The following is a 14749-nucleotide window of genomic DNA, read 5'->3' as shown; positions in this document are numbered from 1 at the left end:
CTCCTAATCCGTCAGCCTCTGGGGGATGTGGGAGGACAGCAAAAAAAAATATTTATGCCTAGCACGATGGACTGGATGGTATTACGGCTTTTCTTTGGATGGTCATACTGGTTATTCTGTCTTCTTTGCACATTTCTTTTTGTTTTTCTTTTTTTTGAGACGGAGTTTTGCTTTTGTCACCCAGGCTAGAGTACAAAAGTGCGATCTCAGCTCACTGCAACCTCTGCCTTCCAAGTTCAAGTGATTCTCCTGCCTCAGCCTCCTGAGTAGCTGGGATTACAGGCACCTGCCAGCTAATTTTTTTATTTTTAGTAGAGACGGGGTTTCAACACATTGGCCAGGTTAGTCTCGAACTCCTGACCTCAGGTGATCTGCCTGCCTTGGCCTCCCAAAGTATTAGAATTACAGGCTTGAGACACCATGCCTGGCCTGCACATTTCTTTATTCACAGTTTTCTACATTGAGAGTTAAGTCTACAGTGACTAAAAAATAACATGTAAGGTGCAAAATACTATCTATATATTCCTCTTTGGACCAAAGATAAGACTATTTATATATTACATATATATATATATGCCTTTATTTGCAAAAAGAAAATCTGGGAGGATAAGCCACATGTTAACAAAAGAGGCCTCTTTTTTTGAGCAGGGAATGGGCAGATGGTGGCCAGGGTGCAGTGAGGCCTTTTGTGGCACACCTTGTATATTGTACTTTTGAACCACGTGAAGGTCTTATCTACTCAAAAAGTGAAAAGGAAAAACATACTATCTAATCAGTCTTCAGAAGAAGGCAGTATGGTCCCAAATGAGCTCTGTGGTTATTTGTTAAAGGTGCTACTTCAAAAAAGGGAATCTGGAGGCTGGACACAGTGGCTCACATCTGTAATCCCAGTGCTTTGGGAGGCCAGGATGGGTGGATTGCTTGAGCCCAGGAAGGGCTCAATATGGTGAAACCTCTGGGCAATATGGTGAAACCTCTACAAAAAAAATACAATTTTTGTTTTGTCTCTACAAAAGAAAAATACAAACAAATAGCAGGGTGTGGTGGTGCATGCCTATAGTCCCAGCTACTTAGGAGGGTGAGGTGAGGCAGATCCCCTGAGCTAGGGAGGTTGAGGCTGCTGTGAGCTGAGATTGCACCACTGCACTCTAGCCTTGGTAACAGAGTAAGACTCTAATCTCAAAAAAAAAAAAGGGGGGGGGCGGGAATCTGTGCTGGAATTCAAGGGTGAGGCACGTCAGCTAGGGTCTCCATTGCGGACTTGAGTGAACTTGCCAACATGTACTGTGACTGAAAGGAGATGGGGGTGGCAGGACTTCCAGAGCCAAATGTGGCCCCAGATCCCACCTCCACAGAGTCTTCTCTGAGACTGATGCTTCCAGGAACACAGGGACTGCAGGGCAAGGAACTCCCACTGGCCCAGCCTCTAGGTAGCAGGGCAGAGACAGGGATGAGGCTGGTCCTGGGGACCCAGATCCCAGGGCCTCAGATCCTAGGCAGGGAGGCGAAATGCAGCAGGCTACACCCACAGTGGGGGTATGGTGCTCAGCTCGAAGGGCAGCCACTACGCAGCTGTGGCCACTATGGGCTCAGTGCCATTAGAGCTTCACATTCTCCAGAAGCTGGAAATCTGGATGTTAAGTAAAATTTTCTGGTTTGAAATAAAATATCCTAACATTGCACTGGAATCTCCTCATTTTAAAATGCTGGCTCATTTTTTTTCCTAAACAAAAATATCTTGTGGTCACTGCAAAAGTCCTCTGCTAGCTGCCATCTATGATCTTGGCATGTTCCTGGCGTTCTTGGAGAGCCAGATCAGTTTTCAGGATTTCCTTCTTTTTAACCACTCTTCCCCATTTTATAATCGCTTTGAAAGCTTGGTCTTAGTTGGCATCACATTCATTGGTCAATCATTTGGAGGAATCTGCCTTCTGCCTGTTTTACAATCAGGCTGACAGGCACCCATCTCTGGTCCTTGGAGTGTGGTAAGGCATCGAGAACTTTCTAGCTCTAGCAGTGGGCTTTCTCAGGGCAGCTAGTGCTCTGTGCCTGGAAGCAACCATCAGTGGTCTTGTAGCCAGGACCCCTGCTCTGGGTTCTAACAGCCCTCTTATGCCAAGCATGGGTGCCCCACCTGCGTGCTCCAGCCTCAGTTTCCCCTCCCATCTTGCCATCACACCCTCTGTGCTACAGGCATCCAGAGCATCTCACTGTTTCTTTAACCCTCTTGAATTCTTACACTTCTGTGCTTGTGCATATAAAGATCCCTGGGTCTGGACCTCCCTATCCTGCTGCCTCTACACCCCCTCTCCAGCCACCTGGAAAATGCCATGCTCAAATGCTAGCTCCTGAAGCTCCTGTGCCTCCTCGGTCATAGCAGGAACCCCGGAAAGCTGGCATCAGCTGTTTTTGTGTCATTCATTACTTAGATTCCTTCCTTCCTTCAACCCATACCCCCTTCAGATGATTTTCCCTCTCAGCTTTGAAGCTGTCCCTTCCTCTCCAGCTGCAGAGTACTGGCCTTCATCCTTGCAAAAGACAAAGAACAAGAGCCAGAGCATCCTGATTAGGTTCCTGTCCTCCGGCTCTCTCCTCAGCCCCACCCTCCTCTGCACTGTCTGGAGAAAATTTCATGTTAGAAAATGCAAACCTGATCGCCTCTATCCTCAGCTGAAAAATCCTTTTGTGCAGGCCATGTGTGATGGCTCATGCCTGTAATCCCGGTACTTTGAGAGGCCACGGTAAGAGGATTGCATGAGCCCAGGAGTTTGAGACCAGCCTGAGCAACATAGAGAACCCCTGTCTCTGCAAAGAAAAAAGTAAAGTAGCCATGCATGGTGGGGGTCTCCTGTAGCCTCAGCTACTTGAGAGGCTGAGGTGGGAGGATCGCTTGAGCCCAGGAGGTCGAGGCTGCAGTGAGCTGTGATTTCACCACTGTACTCCAGTTTGGGTGACAGAGAAAGAGGCTTCTGTGGCTCCCACTGCCTACAGGACAAAATCCAAATGCCTCAGCTTGGCACTGAGGACTTTGCGAGGTCTGCACCCTTGATTCCTCTATTACCTGCCCCCACTGCCCTGGGGTCTCAGGTAAAGCCTAATTATTCTGACTGCCCTGAGCACCCCTGGGTGTTTTGCAGCTCTGTTTCCTTGTGCACGTCCTTTCTACGCCTGAAATACCCAGATGCTGTGTCTACCTGCTGCACTCCATGCACCTGTCTGCCTTCCCCATTAGGCTGGAATCTTTTGTCAGATGTTTCCCTTGCTGTATCTTCAGGGCACTGCCCAGGACTGAGCACAAGCAGGGCCCCAGGAAAGATTTGGTGAGTGACCCAATGTGTGAATGAATGGCCCTCATGCTCAGAGAGGCTTTGGTGGTAGATCATTCTCCCAGGAAAAAATGGGCAATTCTAGAGCCAAAAGTGGCCAAGGTGTCCAATCCTTGCTGGAGCTGGAGGTGTGTACAATCCTCGCTCCTGTTCTTGGAGGCTGGATGCCAGGTCAAAGCTGCCATAAGCTCCTGGACTGTCCCCACGGGACTGGCAATAATCAGTCATGCTGCCTGCTCCAGTCCGTGACCAACTTGGCTCCAGACACCCGCACTAGGCCCGCACCCTCCTGGCAGTGCTGCCACACAGCGTTAGATAGGGGCAGAGTTGGAAAGGCCCTTTGAGATAAGCCAATCCTGCTTCCTCTGGTTTTCAGATGGGGCAGCTGAGTCTCAGAGGGGGAAGGTGGCTTACCTAGGGTTACAGAGTGAGCCAAAGGTGTAGAGACACCTGGAGTTCTTCAAGATCTTATCAGACAGGAAAATATGACCAAAGGAAACTTGAAGTGTGCTAGAGGGGGGCTGGAGAAGTGTCGTTGAGACTGGGAGGACAAGGAGGGCCTCTCTGAGGCTGATCCTCCAGCTGCTGTGCAAAGGGCGAGCAGGTCAGAGGAGCTGGCAAGTACAGAGGGCTGGTGGGGAATGAACTGACCCTTTTGAGGCTTTGGCCAGACCCCAGTGAAGACAAATGCAGACAAGGATGTGGGCGGGTGCCTGAGAGACTTCTGTGGAGTTTGCATTTCAGTACAAGTAAGGGAATGAGCATTGAAGTTTAAAAGGTGACTCTGATCTGAATACACAGTTCTCCGAGGAAGATACACAAATGGCCAAAAAGCACACTGAAGGATGTTCAAATTCATTAGCCCTCAGAGAAATGTAAACCGAAACCACAATGATACCACTTCACACCCACAAAGATGGCTAGCATCCAGAGACCTAAGAAGCTCTGGGAAGGACGTGCTGCTGAGGAAATGTAAGATGGTGCAACCACTTTGGAAACAGTTTGGCAATTCCTCAAACAGGCGTCAGGTCAAAGCTGCATCACCGTGTGACCTAGTCATTTTAATCCTATGTATATATTCAAGAGAAATGAAAATATACGTCTCCCCAAAAGCCCATATGCAAATAATCACAACAACATTATTTCATTATAATCCCAAAATGGAAACAACCCAAATGCCCATCAACTGATGAATGGATAAAGCAAATGTGCCTTATCCATATAAAGGAATACTATTTAGCCATAAAAAGGCATAAAGTACTGATACATGCAACAACATGGATGAACCTTAAAAACATGCTAGATGTAAGAAATCAGCCATGAAACCTATCGTATGATTCAATTTTTGTAAAATGTCCAGAATTGGCAAACCCATAGAGAGGGAAAGTAGACCTGTGGTTGCTGAGCCTTAAGTGGACGTGCGGAGTAGAGGGTGACTGCTAACGTGGACAGGTTTCTTTTGAGGATGATGAAAATGGTCTGAACTCAGGTAGTGGTGATGGCTGCACAACTCTGTGTGAATATCCTAAAAATTATACACTTGTATTTTAAAAGAATTGGTGACATTTATGGTAAATGAATTATATCTCTGTAAAGTTCTTATGTTAAAAAAGAAGACCACTCTTGTTGCTTGAGAGGCAGGGGCAGAGGGGAAGCAGGGAGGCCAGGTGGTCAACAGAGCAACCACAGGCTCAAAGGACCAGTTCTTCGAAGGCACTTGGTAAGCACTTGCGGGTACCTGAATGAGCTGATCGCTGGCCAGGAATTCTCTTCTCTTCTAACCCAGGGTTTCTTGACCTTGGCATTATTGACATTTGGGATAGAATAATTTTTTGTTATGAGGGCTGTCCCGTGTATTGTGGGAAGTTTAGCAGCATCCCTGGTATCTACCCACTAGATGCCAGCACTCCCCCTCCCCAAGTTGTGACAATCAAAAATATCTTCAGATGTTGACAAATGTCTTTGGAGGGGCAAAAATGTCCTCAGTTGAGAACGATTAGCCCAATCTCCCTGGCTTACCTGATGAATTCCTACTTATCTTTCCTGATCTCTTTCCTTCTTTCTTTCTTTTCTTTTTTTTTTTTTGAGACAGAGTCTTGCTCTGTCGCCAGGTGCCAGGCGCCAGGCTGGAGTGCAGTGGCACAATCTTGGCTCACTGCAACCTCTGCCTCCCAGGTTCAAGCAATTCTCTTGCCTCAGCTTCCCGAGTAACTGGGACTACAGATGAGTACCACCATGCCCAGCTACTTTTTTTGTATATATATATTTTTTAGTAGAGACAGGGTTTCACTATGTTGGCCATGATGGTCTCGATCTCTTGATCTCGTGATCCACCTGCTTCGGCCTCCCAAAGTGCTGGGATTACAGGCGTGAGCCACCTCGCCCGGCCTCCTGATCTATTTCATGCATCATCCCCTCTGGGCAGCCTTCACCCCGAGTTCCCTGAGGTCCCACAGTTTTCTAAACACCCCATCAAAGCCCTGAAGACCCTGCTTACACACTACTGTCCCCATCCCCCCACTGTCTATAAGCTTCCTGTAGGGATGGCATCTTATATATGCCTTGGTCCCAAGTGTCTGGCATAACCCCTTGCACTTTGGAGGTCATTCTCGTGCCATTTCTTTACCCCTACAGTGGAGGGACGCATTGCTTTTCACAGCATCTCTGTGATCCCTGCTTAAATGTTGGTTGACTGAATCTGTCAACTCTTCCTGAACCTGATTAGGAGTGTAGGCTCTGGATTTAGATGTGCAGGGTTCAGATTCTGTGAGACATTGGGCAAGTAGCTGAACACATGTGACTCTTGGTTTCCAATCTGCAAGTGAGCCCCATAGGGTTATCATGAGAACATAGTAAGAATACAACAAATAACAGATATTATCGGTATTAATAATTTTGTATTTCTTTCCTCTAAGGGGCTTGCTAGGCCTCAAACAGAAGTGTCCCTATCACTGACAGGCCTTCATGTGTCAGCCCCATCCTGAGAGGAGGCTGATTACATCATCCCTATCTTCAAGGAGCCCTGGGGGCAGAGCATACCTGTAAATTGTGGGGTCCTAGAAGATCTGGTTTGAATGGGATCTTGAAGGATGAGTAGGATGAGGTTGCTAAGCAAAGGAGGGCACTGCAGGCAAGAGAAGTTCCAAGTGGGAAGTTTGGAGGTGGGCAAGAACATAGTTAATTCAGCCAGCTGGATATAGATTGTCGTAGGTGGACCAGCAGAGGGTGGGTGGGTGGGGTAGCTGGAGGCAAAAAGGCTGGCCAGAGACTAGACCAGGATGAGCCATGTATGCCAGTCTAAGGACTTTGGTCTTGATCCATTTGGGAATGAGGAGCCTTGGAATATTTTTGAGCAGGGGAGCAGTAGTCTCAGATCTGTATTATCACATTGACAATAGGATAAAGGATGTATCAGAATTGGAGGGGACAAGATAGAAGACACGAAGATGGTAAAAACTTCAATCTGGAAAACATTACTTGAACACTTTTAGAGACAATTCAGTCTTTATTGTAGGCCTAAGACAGACCACCCTCAGAGACAGGGCACCCATTTTACTGAACCATATGGTACCTTTCTGTTTTTCCTTTTCTTGAGACAAAAGTCTCACTGTGTGACTAGGCTGGAATGCAGCAGCGTAATCTTGGCTCACTGCAACCTCTGCCTCCCTGGTTCAAGTGATTCTCCTGCCTCAGCCTCCCGAGTAGCTGGGACTACAGACACACACCACCATGCTCAGCTAATTTTTGTATTTTTAGTAGAGATGGGGTTTCACCATGTTGGCCAGTATGGTCTCAATCTCCTGACCTTATGATCCACCTACCTCTGGTGGCTCCCAAAGTGCTGGGATTATAGACATGAGCCACCACACCCAGCCAGTACCTCTTTTTTTCAATCAGGCACCCTCCTTCTTGCTCTCAAAACTCTAAGCCAGGTAGGCCACTAATTATTAAAGAACATGTTCATTGCATAAACTCTGGAAAGTCCAGAAAAAGTAGTCAGGGAACAAATCTCCCATGACCCCACCATCTGTGGGCAAACATTGTTAACCCTCTCTAGCCTATGTCCTCCCAGTCTTTTTTCTAAGCTCTTGCCACACATTTGGGACCCTGCCATCTGTATGCCTATGCAAAACACGTTTCCATTCATTAAAAACTCTCCACTTTCGGTAGTCACGTGGCTGTTCCATAACTTTATTGATTCCCTGTTGGACATTTAGACACTCTGTGACTGTTGGTGAACATCTCTGCACATGAAAGAGGCTTTGTTCATATCTCCACCCTTTCATTTGGATGTACTCCTCTTCTTTAAAACATTTTTGGCAAAGGAACTTCTCTAGCCTGCTGGGACGCCCTTCTCCCCATCATCAGGGTTTTCTTCCTCAAATCTGAACTAAATCCTTGGGATTGGAACTTAATCCTGTTTCCCCTGCTTTGGGGTGTTGGCGGAGATGGACCACAGCTGGTCTTGTTTTTCCCATGGACTCCTCGCCTGGGAGGGTCAGTGGTTAATCATCAGCCTAGGATGGAGAGTGGGATGTGCCTATGAGCTCAGGAGAATCAGCCTAGGCTGAGATGAATACAGACAAGGTTAACTGGGACAAGGTGATGGAGGAAGCAGAGAAATTGGTGGGCTCGGGTGAGTCAGTCTGATATCTGCTTCCTATGTAGTACTGAGTAGTGACCTTCCTTCCTTCCAGACCCTTCGAGAAATCACTGGCAAGAGTGCGGCAACCCTGCTGCCAGCCTTCAGGCTCTCTTTCTCCAGTGCTTTGTAGCAGCCCTTCCCATGACACATGGAACAAGAAGCCAGAGCTGATTGTGCACGTGCCAGGTGCCAGGCCCTGTGCTCCACCTTAACTTATACAGTCATATTTTGGGGCCAGCACGATACAACCAGGAGCATCCTGGAGGCGGGCAGACTTGGATCCAGTCTCTGCACAGGCACTTCTTACCAGTATGACCACATGGCAATCATTTACCTCTGGGACCCTCAGTTTCCTCATCTGTAAATTGTGGTTTGATGGCACCAGTTTCCCAGGATTGCTGTGGTGGCTCTAGCCAGTGCCGTACTTGCAATGCACCGAGTACCAGGCCTGCAAGGAGCAGGTTCTCGAGATAGGTTATTTTCTCATGATACGGAATTCTCCTTATATCCTAGGTCAGATATAAGGAGAAAATGCCACCATCCAGACCCAGAGATGTCAAAAAATGTAATCTATCCAATTGCCTTGGATAACCTCCAGGGACAGGAAACTCATTAGTAGGTAGGAATTTATAACTTCATTTTATAAATAAGGAAACTGAGGTGCTGAGAGATTATGCCAGGGGTCTTCACAGGACAGAAACTGCCATCTGAGAGACGTCATGTCTTAGAGGAGCATCAGCCTCAGGATAGGTGTGGAGTGGAGGCTGGAGCTTCTGGGCCCCCCACATCCCCTAGGTCCTGCTTCATGCCCACCACCACCCAGCTACCACCCAGCTCCACTGATTGACCATCTCTGGCAAAGAACACAGAGGGGATCTAAAGCGTACAGATGACTTCCCAGGAGGTAACTGGTGCCAGGACTGGACCCACCTGAGCTAGGGCGTGACAGCTGCCGCTGGGGACATCACAGCACACAGGCACTTTCCTGCCCCACTTCCTTCGCCTCCCAACACCTCACGGAGGGGTGGGGGATTAGTATGGCCCTTTTCATGGAGAAGGAAACTGACTGAGGCTCTCAAGCTCAAGGTCACTGCCCAAACTGGGATTCCTATCAGAGGCCACTTGCGCGGCTCATCCCACAGGCAAATCCCCCTCCAGATGTCCTCAGCAAGGACTCCCAACCGCTGAGTGCTGCCTCCCGACGCTCCGGGCGTCGGGCAGCAGGCAGCAGCCCAGCGGGATGAAGGCAGGTCGTTCTGGTTCCCTGAGGCATAGAAGCCCCCTCCCCACCAGCCCCCCCGCCCTCCGCTGGCTTCCCTGTAGCAGAAAGTTGCTCCATGCTCGGACAGACACGTCGCCGCGAGAAAATGCCACCACCCAGACCCGGGGACAAAACGGGGAGTGCTTCGGCGCAAGTGGACTTTCCAAATCCACCCCTCTGCCTGCAGAGGAGACACAAAGCCGACCCGCGCCCCAAGCACTGCTGAGGACCGGGACTGCATCCCGAGCTCTCAACTCCCCCTTGGGGCAGGCACGACCCCCGCGGGTCACAGGAAACAGGCTGGCAGGACAGGCGGAGGCACCTGCCCAAGGTCAGGCACAGCCAGCGAGCAGTGGGGCCGGGGCTCGAACCCGGGTTCGGGGCCACGATGGCCACTGGGCATCCCGAAGCAGCGCCACGGGCGGCGCCGCAAGCTCAAGCAGGGTCTCCAAACCCTCCGGGACCCCACCCAGAGCCGAAGCCCCTCCGGGAGGCGGCGGCCGCGTTACCTGGTTCCGTTGCGGCTGGCGATGGCTCCGCACCGGGTTTGCCTTGATCCCACGCCCGCACCGGCTGCGCTCCGGGCAGGGATGGAGCAGGCGGCGCGCGCACGGCCTGCGCCCCGCGCCTCGCACCCACTTCCTCGTCTCCGCCCCCAACTCGCTCCTCCTTGCTCTCAACGCTCCTTCCCTTCCTTCCCTCTCCAAGTCTCCTGTCTCTCTCTCTCTCTCTCTCTCTCTCTCTCTCTCTCTCTCTCTCTCTCTCTCAGCGCGCACACACCCACATTTTCTCCCCCAGCCTACACCTCCACAGTCTCACCCACTTTCTGTTTTCCTTTCTCCTACACCCTCCCTCTTCATCTCGCGGACTCTGATACTTGCCCCTTCCTCTTCCTTTCTGTCACACTGCCCCCTTTTTCTCTCCCCTTTCCCCCTGGCTCCTTCCCTCTCCCCGCCCTGCTGATTGGTCAAGGGCCCGCCCTTGACCGGGCAACCGTTCTGTCTGAGCCCCAGCGTCCACCTGTGCAGATATTGGCTGAGTGGCCACAGCTGGAGGACCTGCCCTGGGTGGGCGCTAGATCCAGGAGGTCAGGTGGCATCCCTCACATTGGGCACTTAGGATCCAGGTGGAGTCAGGCTAGAAGGGGGAAATAACTAGTTTTGAGGGAAAAGCTTGAATAATTCTGGAATCTGAAATCTAGAAACACAAATGCAGAAATTAATTAGTCCAGGGGTTGTTAATTACCACAAAATAAATCAGCAAAACTTCAAAAACCCTAGGGCTTTGTTTTGATTGAAGGAAGGGATGAAGAGAGAGAGAGAAGTAAGGAAGTAGGCTTTCGGAAAAGGGATTTTGGGGATAGGGAGAATAACGCCCACCTTCCAGATGAGAAAATGAAGGCTCAGCTGGGAAAACCCATCTCTTAAATATCAAGATATCAAGGCCACTGTGTTAACCACGCAGATCTCCGTGGAGGGAGCCTGGGTGGGCAGGATGGTGAGATTTTCGCCAGGCCTGGACAGCAGCCCAGTGCAGGGGAGGCAGGCGGTCAGCTGGGCTGCCCTGGTTTGCTTGGGGAACCTGGTGTGTGGAGGGGGATTTCCATGGAAGCTTGGCAAAGGATAGCGAAAGCGAGGAGGGTTCAGCTAGCATGCATTTCAGACACATGCCACCGCTGATTGATGCACCACCTCAAGCCATTCTGTCACCATGGACCAGCCCTGTGCCAGGGGCTGCAATGCAGAAGATGGTCCCCTAGCTCTCAGTTCACAGCTTCTGGAGAGGCTATTATTGCACTGTGCATCCAAGTCATTGTCGTCTTGGAATGACATGAGTCTCCAAACTGGTCTTCTGGATGTCTCTCTTGCTCACCTGCAATTCACAAAGCAGCTCAGATAATCTCTGAAAAGTGTAAATCAGATCATGCCTTTCTACTTCCCTGCTTCAAGACCTTCCCTGACTTCCTGCTGTAGTTCAAGTAATATCCCAGTTCCCTGTCACTGCCGAGAGCCCCCCACCCCATGTGGTTTGCAAGAGCCACCTCTCTGATCTCATCTCTCACCACTCTTTACTTCTGTCTTTGCACCTCAACCACAGTGGCTTCCTCCCGGTTCTTGGAACAAGCCAAGTAAACCACACCACAGGCCATTTGCACAGGTTGTTTCTTCCACCAGGAAAGCTCTCCTCTGTTCCCGTAGTTACTCAAGTGTCACCTCCTCAGCGAGTTCACCCCTAACCAACTCATCTTAAGGAGTCACCTTCCTGCCTATAGTGTTTTTCACAGCAGTCCCTTTTATTGTAATTAACACATTTATCACTGTCTAAAATTATTTTGTTTTTTCATTTTACTGCATTTTAGGTTTTGGGGTACATGTGCAGGACATGCAAGATAGTTGCATAGGTACACACGTGGCAGTGGGATTTGCTGCCTTCCCCCCGTTCACCCACATGTGGCATTTTGTTTTTCATTTTCTTATATGCTTATTGCCTGCATTATCTCACCAGCATACAACTGGGGAAGGATTGAGACCTTGTCTGTATTGCTCCCTGTGTCTCTGCAGTGCCTAGAATGGTACCTGGTACATAGTAGATGCTTAATAAATGTTCACTGAATGGGTGAATGAAAAAAAATGCTGTAAAAAAGAGGTTTAAAAAATGGAAAAGAGCTGGGCTTGGTGGCTCACACCTGTAATCCCAGCACTTTGGGAGGAGGCTGAGGCGGGATCATGAGGTCAGGAGTTTGAGACCAGCCTGACCAATATGGTGATACCCCATCTCTGTTAAAAATACAAAAATTAGTCAGGCATGGTGGTACACACCTGTAGTCCCAGCTACTCCGACTCCAGCCTGGGCAACAGAGAGAGACTATGTCTCAAAAAAAAAAAAAAAAGGAAAATGGAAAAGTTGATTGATCCTGACAAAGGAAAAAAAAAGAGGATTATCTTCAAAGAGATTACTTACAGGCCAATACTAAAAGGAAAGCAACATTTCCTAAGCTGGAGAAGTGGGGAAGGGCTGTGCAGGCTGAGGTGACAGCAGAGAAAGGAACTGAGGTGTGAGGTTCAGCAGGGCTGCAAGCCAAGGCGAGGGGAGCGCAAACAGAGCCAGGAGACAAGGCTGGAGAGGCCAGTGGGAACCTGATCTGGGGAGGACTCGCATGGCAGTTTGGACTTGATCCTGTTATCAAGAGGGAGATTATAGCAGGTCTTTAAGCAGGGGAGGGCTGAAAAGGCTGGGATGTGCGTCCTGGAGTAGAGAAGGCTCCAGCGACCTTTGTCTCTGTGAAGGACCTCTGTGCAGTGGGAACAGATGAGAGAGCAGCACTGAGGCCAATGGTAGAAACAGAATGAGATGCATTTCCAGTCAGTAAAAATGTGTTTTTAAAGGAGCTGAAGAGGAAAACAGGCTCCGGGGTAGTGGACTCACCATCCACGCATCTTCAGTACCCCTCCCAGAAAGAGGATGATGTGTCTGGGACTTGTGTGGTTACTGATGTGCTGGTAGAAATGATGTGTATTTCTTCTCAGCAGAGGCTTTAGGGCCAGCGAGTGCCTGCCAGGTTCCTTTCCTGTCTGCCACAGGACTGGCACCATTCAGGCATGGTTCCAGGAAGAGGCTGCTCCATCACCTGGGTCCCAGAGTAAAACCGCAAAGGCCCAGCCAGCCCCCAGTGGACATGAGAGATACTTACATTACGTGTTGTAGGCCATTGTGTTTTCTGGAGTCATCTGATATTGCTGTATCATCATGGTCCCTTGGTCTGCCTTAGTGAGTCACAGGCTCGGCCAGGCTGGTTCCAACACTCACTAGCTGTGATGGATTTTCTTTGAAAATCCATGAATATGGCAATTCAGCCCAGCCTTCTTTGCAATAGAACAGCACCTCCTATCAAGAGGTAGAGTATATTTCATTGCTCACTGAACTTTGGGCTGACCTTGAGACTTGCTTTGACCCATAGAACCCAGTAGAAGTGATCCAGTGTGGCTTCTGAGGTTAGACCTTAAGAGACCTGGCGGCCTTAGCTTTCCCCCTCTCAGAACCATACCCAAGACCAGCACGCTATGAAGATATCTAGGGCAAAAGGCCGCATGGAGAGAGATGCTCCGCAGTCGCAGTCCCCATAGCAAATCCACTAGCTGAATGCAGCCAAATGAATAAGCTCAGGTGGGGCCAGCACAAGAACCACTGTTTAAAGCTAGTGGAGTGGTTTAAAGCTAACTGGAGTGGTTTGTTATGCTGCAGTGAATGACTAGGTAAGTGGCGTTGGGGGAATCAACTCCCGTCTTGAAGTCCCTTTCCTTGACTATAAAATAAGCACAACAGTAACATTATGTTGGAAAGAGACTGTCTCTTGTATAGAGACAATGTCCATTATAAAGTGTGTGGATGAGGCTCAGATTTTTTAAAAGAAAGGATATAAAATTCATTTATTCATTCAGCAAACATGTGTTGAGTACCTACTGTGTATGTGTCAGACACTAGGCATAATCTCTGTAGCTGCTGATCTAGTCCGGGTCTGCTCTGGGTCTACTCTAATGCAGCAATGAATGAGATAGGCAAGGACCTGCCATGCTAGAGGGAGATGAAACAAGCCTGAGAATTCCAGCTACAGATACTTGCTTTGGGGAAAGCCAACAGGATAATGCCATTGAGAGTGACTGGGCTAGCATTTTGTTTAAGATACCCGGGGAAGTATTTTCTGAGCCTGTGACATTTGCACCAAGCCAGGAATTTGTAGAGAAAGGGGAGCAGCCTCCCTGTGAAGGACCAGTAAGTGCAAATGCCCCAGGGTAGTGCAAGTTTGGCCTTGACAAGGAGCAGGAACAAAGTCAGTGTGGCTGGGTGTACAAAGAAGAGGGACAACGGCCAGAGATGGGGTTGGTGCAGGGCCTCGCAGGCCATGGTAAGGTGGTAGATTTCATCCTAAATGCAATGGAGCTGTTGAGATTCTCATAGGGTAGTGATATCCTTCACACACTGTAAAGTAAGTTACTGTGGAAGCAGTTCTCGGTTGGCCACCCATCTGATCAGGACAGCACTGCCGACCCTGCACCAGCTCTCAAAGTTTCCAGTTCTGTACTAGATCTGAAAACCTTTGGAAGCCCCTAAGCATGTTCATCATAAAAGGATTCCGTGTTGTTAGGAATAACCAGAATTGAGGCCCCCCACACCTTGCTGGAGGGCTTTGGGATCTGAAGGCCCTAAATCCCTCCTGGCTCTCCGTATGTAACAAGGACCATGTTTCAAAGGAAGCTGGAAGAGGCCTCTCGTTCTGAGGAAATCCAAACCACTATTGGACCAAAATAGAAAAACGTACTTTCTTTGGAATGAGTAATCCCTGCTGAGTCTGACTGCTTGAAATCAGAAAACAAAACAAAATAATGACAACCCAAAATCCCCACAAACCCAACAATGAAGATTCTGGGTGACATGGTATGGTAAGAACTTTTACCCAAGTGGTCTGTGGAAAATTCTGATAAAAACCTCCTGGTTTTAGTCACTGGTTATTTCTTCTTG

The 14749-nt window shown here is 49.1% G+C and overlaps 1 protein-coding gene across 4 annotated transcripts in view; it reads right to left on the bottom strand.

Annotated features, from left to right (window-relative positions):
• Positions 1 to 9824, bottom strand: part of HRH2 (histamine receptor H2) — a 58702-nt gene extending 48878 nt beyond the window's left edge. For all 4 annotated transcript variants that reach the window (XR_004739513.3, XR_013531992.1, XR_004739512.3 and 1 more), the window contains exon 1: positions 9742 to 9824. The gene's annotated coding sequence lies outside the window, so the exon portion shown is untranslated. The remainder of the gene's footprint in view (positions 1 to 9741) is intronic.
• Positions 9825 to 14749: the final 4925 nt, after the last annotated feature.

Source organism: Callithrix jacchus, chromosome 2 (assembly GCF_049354715.1).
Source record: "Callithrix jacchus isolate 240 chromosome 2, calJac240_pri, whole genome shotgun sequence".
Classification (NCBI taxonomy): domain Eukaryota; kingdom Metazoa; phylum Chordata; class Mammalia; order Primates; family Cebidae; genus Callithrix; species Callithrix jacchus.
Note: the sequence above shows the minus strand (reverse complement) of the source record. Positions and strands in the feature narration are given on the sequence as shown.